Genomic DNA, 9,527 nt, shown 5'->3' on the forward strand with positions numbered 1-9,527 from the left:
CCTTTTTCCAAAACACGGGATGGATGGACGGGGCGAGGCTGCGACAGCTGCCCGTTACTCAGTTTTTTCGGCGAAACTTTATCAAAAATAGCCGCAACGCGGTACGTGGCTTTTCTCTGAACTGTACGTGTGTGTGTGTGTGTGTGTGTGTGTGTGTATGTGTGTGTGCGTGTTCATTAAATGATAAAGACTCGTACATAAAAGCAGCTTTATCTGCACTTACTTGTTGTTACACTGATTAAAAATAATTGGCCCGTAGAGAGGCGTTCTGTGAGAGAGTTGGTTCATAATGGATAAACAGGAAGTCTCTTATGTGGGCTGAGTGATTTTAAGAAGCCATTATTAATGGCCCTCGCATTTACAGCGGGCCTGTATTGATTAAATTTCACAGATAAATAAATCTCCCTCTTAATCGCTGGGAAAAATTACAGCTGCTGCCTGCACAGCTTTGACACACGCGGCGGTGGAGCCGAGGCACAAACGCTATTCATCATGGGACTTTCTCCAATAGGATAAAGAGTTTTGGTTTCCGGCTGATACTCAGAGGGGATGTGGTGGTCAGTGAGCAACAGGGCGCTATAATCGGAAACACAAATTTTGCGTGAAAAGATGACCGGTTTGAGAGGAAACTGCACTTCGGTTTGAATGGGGTGTGTGTGCCATTGATGCGACGTTTTCTGACTGCACTCACACGCGTCTGTCTACGCAGCCAAATGCAAATCGCCGCTCCCTTCTGACAAGCGTTTTAGGCTCGGTGTTGATTCCTTTTTGATCGCGGCTGCTAACACGACTCTCGCGCGGGTCTCGTAAGACTCGTCATACTGACAAGAACATTTTTCTCTGCTGAACGTAGGGGAGGTTGCATCAAACATAGTCGGGAATTCTAAGGTCGACTCCCGGTGGCCTTTCAGGCTGCAGTAAAGGCTGCAGTGAACCACTCCAGGGTCTGGAAGAAATCCACTCTGTGTCAAAGGCCCAGCCGCAGAGCAGAACAGCAGAGCCGAAGACGGCGGCGGCGGCGGCGACGACGACGACAGGCAGCCGCGCGGCGCGAAAACAACAAACTAAATAAAGAAAGTAATCGTTGACATGTTTATCCCCGTCTGTGATTTATCTCAATAAAAACATCCTGCCGCATGTCCTGCACCTTTGCAAGCAGTCGCCATAGCGAGTGTGTCCGTAAATGGATTTCCCTCGCCGCTAAAAGAGGCTTTTTCTCCCCGAGGGGATCTCATTAAAGGAAGTGAGTGCCGCTCTGTTACCGCCGCACTGTTAGGTGTACTTGGGGAAAGATTTAATAAACTCTAAACTTATCCGTTTACGCCGGCACGTGCCCCCGAAAGTTGGGGAGGCGAAATCGGCCATCAGGCTGCAGCTGCGGGTGACGCAGGAGTCGATGTCGATTCAATAAGCAGTAGATGTTTCCTGCCGTTAACAGGAAGGGATTGGTTCTAATGCTTCCTGTTCAATTGTGCACATAAACAGTGTGCGCCTGCACGTTCATGCCAACTCTGTTGCAGAGTGCGTAAGTGTGTGCGTGTGTGGCACAGAAAGAAAGGAATCGTTTTTTTGTTTTGTTTTTTTTAACCTCATTGCATCATTATTCTATTTATATCATTGTTTCTGGGATACTGAGTTAAAGTAAAGCGAAGTAAAACTGTATTTCCTGACATTTAAAGTGATGTCAAATTTGAGTTCCTCACATCATTTATGAGGGAATTATGTTAACATTTCTTTTGTTTTAAAACACCCCAGAGAATGGGAATAAGTCTGTCCTTTGTTTTTCGTACGTTTCCTCCAAGTGAGGACTGAAACACTCGACCCATTTTGATGTCACAGCGGGCAAAGGAAATCACTCTAAATTTCATTGCAACAGCACCAACCTTCTAAGACCCCCTTGCAGCCACCCTTTGTTTTTTCCCCCCTTATAAAAAAAGTAGAAGACACCAAGACCAAAGCATCAGTTCTCCGGAGGAAGCTAAAACCCTGCATTTTAATGGAGGCTGTAAACAGAGGGGTAAGTCCACTGTGCAATTCTGCTCCAATTCTGTTATGAAAAGTAAAAACATTAAAACACAAAACTGCACTTCAACACAAGATCATTTTTCTCTCTCTTCCTTTTTGTTCCTGTGAACGTTGACACGTTCTGTATGCACCAATCAAGCGGCCTTGAATGGGATCGCACCCGGGCCTAAGTGGAGCCCGGCGGCGGAATCTAGGTGGACCTTTTACAATCCAGAGCGACAGCTCTTTGTAGTGGCGGCTATTCTTAGCCTCCTCACGTCCATGCCGGAGGCCCGTCTGAACCTGCAGAGCCTGGCGGGACGTCCGCAGTCACTTGATGGGTGCTGACACCCTCACTCCACTTTGCACCTGTTCTCTGTACCACCGCAGGACACCATCCAGCGCTCGCTTATCGCTCCTTTTTGTTGCTGCATGTATGGCTCCGTCACCCCCCCGAGTCACCCTGCATTAAGGACCGGTTTGCACACACAGAGCAGACGTGAGAGAAAACACAAGCCCCGGTCTTAGCCTCTCATCGTCCCGCTGAGAGAAAAAAAAAAAAAAAAAACAGAAAGAAAACCGATAATTGCCGCCCCGTCACGTCTCGGCCCTCTCTTTGCAACCTCAATTTGCATCGTGTCAATTATGCGCTGCACTTCACAACACTACAAATGCATTTCAGTTTTTAAATGGCCCACACTTGACATGCCCCCACACCGGAAATCACAAAGGTCAAAGTGATTTTTCTCAAGTCCGACATGTGTTCATGAACATGACGGGTCAATGAGAGGTTCACATGGCGCTTGTGTCCACAGATTACGTCAATCTACCTATCCGTCTGACTGTCTATCTATCTATCTATCTATCTATCCATCCATCTATCTATCTATCTATCTATATGTCTACATATCTATCTATCTATCTATCTATCTATCTATCTGTCTACATATCTATCTATGTATGTGGTTTCAAAGGCAGGGAAGATGAGCAGGATTTGCATGTGTTACTATAACAGGAGGTGTGTGTGGCTGATCCTGCCTCGTCAATGAGGAGCAGGGTCGGGCTGCAGTGATATTACTTTCTATAGTGGATTCCACATTTCGCTAAGGCTGCACAGAGAAAAAAAAATTTGTATTTTTCCTGAAGCCCACTGAGCTGAAAATCACATCCATCCCCTGTGAGCAGGAACCGGGCTAATGGGTGCACAGCCTCGCCTTAAATACGCTGCCTCTTTGCTTCGATCCTTGGAAGCCGCCCAGTCAAGGATGACTATTGTATCAAACAACAACAAACAACAACAAGTGTGATCACACTGGTGCGTATTCATAGCCATCAGCCTCTGTTGCTCTCCTACAGATGGACTTTGCAGCTCCGTGAACAATGGTTGCGATGCACCTCATGCAACTTTTAACTCGGCATCTGTAAGACTCGTCATGAATGTCATTTCAGAGGAAAATATGAAACAGTAGGGCGTTGTGATAACCTATAAATACATGCAGCGAGTCGGTATTCATAAAAAATATATATATACTGTATTACCCGAAAAACCCTCCTCAGTACACTTGAATGTTCAGCCGTTCATGGGCTGCCATCAAGTTGTAATGACCACCTGCCCAGTGCCTCGCAATCAGCCACATCGCAATCTGGAGTGCATTGTGAAATCCTCAACCGCGAGCTCTCTCGCACCTTCATGAACGTGCCCGTGTAGTAGAGACGCTGTTTTGCTCGGTCGGGGGGAAAGAAATTGCGTGGGCCGCACGTCAATGGCATTAGACTGGAGTAATGTGGACGTGATTGCGTGGTTTCTCACTCAGGCTCCAGCATAGGGACATGTGCCTACCAAGGGAGCCGGGAATGAAACCCATCACCGAGGGAGGCGGTGGCTCAACAGTCTCATATCGTGTGTGTGTGTGTGTGTGTGTGTGTGTGTGTGTGCTGACACACGGGAGGGAGAACTGGAGAAAAGATCAGGGTGTGGGTGTCTGTGCTGCTTTGCCCTCCGACACTCCCACCCCAACTCTCCCGGGACCAGATCGCAGTTGGATTTACTGAGCTGAATGGTGACAATAACAAACAACACGCCACCCTTGTGTGAGTGTTAAACATATGTATGTCAAATTACTACGACTAATGTGGCAGCCTAACGCCAGACTGTCACTCTGGCATAAGGGACGGAATTGGATGAGCCCGCCGAACCCCTCATTCCACCGGTCGGCCTGCGAGGGCAACCCGAGTGTTTGTGTGTTTTCTATGCGTTGAGGAGGGCGCGCTGTCGGCTCACGCTATAGCAAATTGCCACTAAAGATGCATGCAAACAGCGAGGAGTGCATCTGTGTGCGCACGCAGCCGCTGTTTCTGCTTTTGTGGAGCATTATAAGTGATGCGTTCTGTGCGTCGAAAAAAGCCGACGTCGCCGTAGTGAATCAGCGGTGCCAAAGATCAAATTCAGACAGCAAACACCAGAATGCAATATTTACAATTTCTTCTCAAGCGTGACACGGTTGAAATAGGTCTAATTAGGATGGTAATGACCGCCGGACAATTAAATCCCGCCCTCACAAATTGATCGGCAATAAAGTTTACGTGGGTAAGCATTAGCGCGCTAATTCCACTTTGTTCCTGATTGAATATTTTAATACTAATGAAAACACTGCGCTATCTTTTAACAATTAGAGCGAGGTCCTGGCTACTAGTGCGTTGAGTGGCAAGCAACATTGCAAACGGATGATTTACAGTCTTTTACATAATCTCACTCAAATTATACAGTTTTACCGTCTATATTATAGTTTTTATGATATTGACGAGTGGTCTTCCCCAGTAGATCAAAGTGAAAGATCAGTTGGTTCTGTTTTTTTGCATGTTTGTTTCATTTTATTTTAGTTTGCTCTGGTTTAAATCCATTCCTTTGGTGATTTCTAAACATGAACTATTCTTATCACGGTCCTGGTTTGTTTAACTGAGCTTCAAAGAGTCTACAGTAAATAATGAATGAAACAGGCTTGTAATGAAACCCTGTGGAATGCACTGCAGGGGGAAAAGCAATTGCGCTACATCATAAAATTGTCTTTCGATCGAATTTGATGTTGCTGTTATGACGTAAATGATTTGTGTAACACTTTATTGCAACCGTTTTATTGCAGCCAAATAAAGTGGGTTGCAGCAGAGAAGTCAGGACAAGGCGTGAACTTTGTCTCCTGACCACGCGATGCTTATAGTTTATTTACGCAGTCTTAAAGCTGCTCCTTTACTCAAAAAAGACTAGTTAAAAAAAAAACAACTCTACAGACGTCCTTAAACATAGGGGCGTGGGTGACGTTTACCTTGACATCAAATTAACTAAACACACCGCGCCTGTCAGCCCGGGCAGCGGACCAAGTGCAGATTCCAGATAGAGGATGATTTAGATAACATGGCATTTGAACAGGAGCGATAACAGGAGCGTGCGCTGCCTGGAATTGCGCGAATTGTTTTTGAAATGAAGGCGGACTAACACGCCCATGACTTTTATATATATATATATATATATATATATATATATATATATATATATATATATATATATATATATATGTATATGTATATACCCGTCAAATAAATTATTCTTAACCGTGTGTCTCTTCAGCTTAGAAATCTCACTAGAGGAAATAATAATAATAAAAAAAATAAAAATAAAAAAAAAGACCCATTCCAGACAAAATCTGAAAACACTTGTAGAACCAATAACACCTTCACCACCACCACCACAAACCCTTATAGATTAATTTCCCTCCATGCGTGAGGAGTGATGACATGTCACGTCAAACGGAGCACATGTGGACCGGTCACGACACGGTGTGGGAAGAGGTATTTACCGTTAGCAGCAGCTGCTCGGCTCCACCTGAACTTGGCTGCAGCTCCTCATCCTCTGACCGAGCGGCTGTAATCCAACTTTCAAAATAAAATAATAAAAAAAAAAAGAAAAAAAGAATGAACGTCTGCGCTCTCCGCCGGCTTCGAGGAAAGAATAAGAAGCTCGTTGCCCCGTGACTGCCAAGGCTTTCTGCTTAATAATTTTCTTGGCTTCTTGTTTTTGTTTTTTCTGTTTATTTTAAAGAGTAAAGTGCGGCGGTTTTGACGAGTTGGCGCTGGCGGCTCTGAGTGAGCGCGAGCTGCAGCTCCGATAAATTGCGCTCCTCACGCTCCTGTGACGTAACACGGAGGGGGTGGAGTGGAGTGGAGGTGCTGTGCGGCCATATGGGTCCGGTCGTGTGTGTGTGTGTGTGTGTGTGTGACAAACAGACTGATTTTCTCAAGCGAGAAGAAAGAAATATATATAATTGTTCTCACATTTGCTTGCAATATTTTGCCTCTGGGCAGCTGATGATTTGATAAATATTTTTCTTTTATTATTCACATTGCATTGGATCATGTTGCACAGCAAGCCTCCATTCAGTCATGCTAAAACCAGGAAGTGAAACACAGGCAGTGACAGTGTGAGCTTTGGTCCTTGATGCTTTATTCAGATTAATTGATTAGATGGTATTTATAGAATAGTTGCGTGTCACCTGACTGGCTTTTGTTTTGTTGCGGTGGACACACTCCAACCCAACGTGGCAACGTTGCACGGGGCCACCGAATGGTACGTCATCGATGCATGCAGTTGTGTCACGTGTTGATGTTTGAAGCCGCTGTTGGTACTTTTTTGATGGAATAAAATAAATCGACGTCAGCAGCACAGCCTCCCCCATTCAATTTTGTGTTCAGCTCTGCCTTTGCCAAGGCGGTGTCTGTGTTCCAAACGACCTCATTTCACGAGCAAACGCTGCCACTGGGGTGTGTTTCCAAAAACATCTGAAAAACTGCCCAGTCTTGTTTGGTGTGAGGACCAGGAACCAGCTGTGCTGCACATAGTTGTAATCATGCACAGGCAGCAGCTGGTCCACCAACTCGGTCCATCAAGTTGACCTCTGACTCCTGTGCATGCAGCATGGGGCTGTGTTGTGCAGCGAAAGATGCCCACCAAAAGGAAGAAAAAATTATCTAAATATGATCAGTATGCCGACCGTTACCAATCAGTTGCCTCCCCTTTCCAAATGCCTTCAGTGGGCTCTCCAAAATCTCCAAAATCCAAAAGAATGGCTCTCTGTGAGACAAGATACAGAAGTCCGGGGGCCCCAACGGGGGAGAAAGGCGAAAGACGAGCTCTTGCCCCGGCGTGATGAATCTGGTGTGATTGCAGCTAAATGAGCCAGGTTCTAAATGTTGCCATTTTTCAGGATTTGTTTTGGACCGAATGTGGGTTTTTGGTTTTTAACGGGCCAATTCATCATGGACAAAACGCAGACTGCGCTCAGGATATCCACTGTTCCTACTGCTCTCATTACACAACCCATGTCTGTTTTAAATGTCAGCCACAACTGTGCTATCAGTGCTGTGTGCACTGTGTCTCTTCTTGGAAAACAAACACACACACACACACACACACACACACATACACACACACACACACACACACACAGACAAAGATCTTAACGTGAACTTTGCCCATAAACAGGGATGAAGCCTGGTTATGGACTTTCTGCATGTGTCAATAAGCCTGCAGTAGAAGCGCTGCGTCCCTGCACTTGAAGTCTAAACATGTCAAAACACTGCTGTCAGACTAATTGGCCGTCTACGACACGCATTGCATAGATTAATGTTGATTGCGCAACGGAGACTTGCATACAACAAGTCACGGCCGAGGGCGTCTGGTAGAGGTGGCTGGCAGCTTCTGTGGCATCTGATGGGAAGCACGTGATGTGGGATTGAGAGCGCCAACGCTAAAACAGTCTGCAGTTCTGTGAAGCTGCAGCGCACGCAAGAGGACTACGACAGACAGAGTTTGAAATGAACTCAGCTCAGAGACGATCAAGAACTTGCTACTTCATAAACACCCTCAACAGTATATTTTGAATGACTCTAACAAAGTAGTGGCACTGAAAAATCTGCATGTGCCCGTGTGTGATGGAATAAGTAGTGAGTCAATCCCCTGCACACCCAACAGAGGGCGCCAGGTACGTTGAAACGCCACTAGGCCAAATCAGCTCTGCTGCTGTTTATGTTTTTCTCCCAGTGGATTTCCACTTCACTGTGTCTCCGCTCCCGTTGCTACCTGCTCGCTACGCGTTGCAGCACATGCACATCTGTCACTTACCGTCATGTTGGGGTCCATATTTTGAAGACAGATTAGTCCCCCTCCACCCAACGCCCCCTGCAAAAGGAAATGTAAACAGCTGCATGTGTAGCTGACATAATTGTGATTCTTTTTCCGCTATGCGACCGTGATTAAGTTCCAATAACAAACTGTGCAGCAAAGCTTGTTTTTGATGCAACAGCTGCTTAAGTACCACGTCAATACTAGTGTGTAAGTCTTCTAGTACAGACGTGCGGACAAAAAAAAAATCTGCTTTGCCTACCATTCACAAAATACAGAAGGAACAGAGTGTGCTGCGGTGATTAGTTGTTCTAAAAAAGCAAGAGGTTGCGGCTGAATAAAACAGGTGAAGCAGAGGCCGGTGAATTGTCTATTTGGGTCGGGGGTGGATTTGGTGTCCCTCCCACAAGCCTCTGCTGAAAGACAAGCTTGTTTTCAACGTCTGGCTACGCTCTGCTGCGATTTTTTTTTTTTTATTATTATTTTATTATTCTGTCTTTTGTCAGACGATGAGATCACTGCGCTATGGTGTATAAATAATTATCTCGTGTTTTCGGGCCTGATTTGAGGCTCTTGAGATAATGGCTTGTTTGTTCTCCAAGCACAAAGCCATCAGCACTGAAATGTCTGCATTTACATTCCGGCTCATTTCGAGGCCATTACTGTAGGCTCTATACATTCATCACTAACAGGTCACACGAGGCCACCAAGAATTCCACTGCATGGTTCACTTCCCTCTTGGCGTCCCCATTATCTTCCATTCAAGTAGTTGGGTGACTTCCTGGATGAAACAATTATGCTGAACAATAATCACGAACTAGATGTGCAAAGGGTTTTTGCATAATAAACTGCGGAAAGGCTGCGCTACTGGCAACTGGCAACTAGTCTTTCCTGCATTGAAAACTACTCTCCTCTCGCCCCAAAGAGCAGCACAATTTGTGTGTGTGTGTGTGTGTGTGAGAGTGTGTGTCTCAGTGTGTAATTATTCTGAGAACGGCAGCAGGTGTTTACTCCTGTGGCGGTACAATAGCAGGGTGAGACCATGTCCCTGAGTGTAAAAATAGCCATTTGGTGGATGCTGTTATCTTCTTATTCACACATAGTGACTAACAAGAGCGTGCACTTGTTCATGTCAATTTGGTTCATATCGCAAAAACGTTTTGCTCCTCAACTTGAAAAATGCAAACCAACTAACCACCTTAAAAAAAAAGACCTACAAATGAATCTCTATGCAACTACAGTCATACATACATCATGTCAAATTTATGACAGTGGGTCATGATTCAACTGTACTTTATAGATTTTCTGGCACTGCCACTGAATTGCCACTTCATCACACACGGCCAAATAT

At 45.4% G+C, this 9,527-nt stretch overlaps 1 protein-coding gene across 1 annotated transcript in view; it reads right to left on the reverse strand.

The window, feature by feature from the left end:
- The window catches only part of gcgra (glucagon receptor a), a 31,139-nt gene extending 24,987 nt beyond the window's left edge, over positions 1-6,152 (reverse strand). Inside the window, exon 1 of the mRNA XM_076033114.1 lies at positions 5,856-6,152. The gene's annotated coding sequence lies outside the window, so the exon portion shown is untranslated. The remainder of the gene's footprint in view (positions 1-5,855) is intronic.
- Positions 6,153-9,527: the final 3,375 nt, after the last annotated feature.

Source organism: Nelusetta ayraudi, unplaced genomic scaffold, assembly GCF_046127955.1.
Source record: "Nelusetta ayraudi isolate G7.1 ecotype Tasmania unplaced genomic scaffold, CSIRO-AGI_Nayr_v1 ptg000040l, whole genome shotgun sequence".
NCBI lineage: Eukaryota > Metazoa > Chordata > Actinopteri > Tetraodontiformes > Monacanthidae > Nelusetta > Nelusetta ayraudi.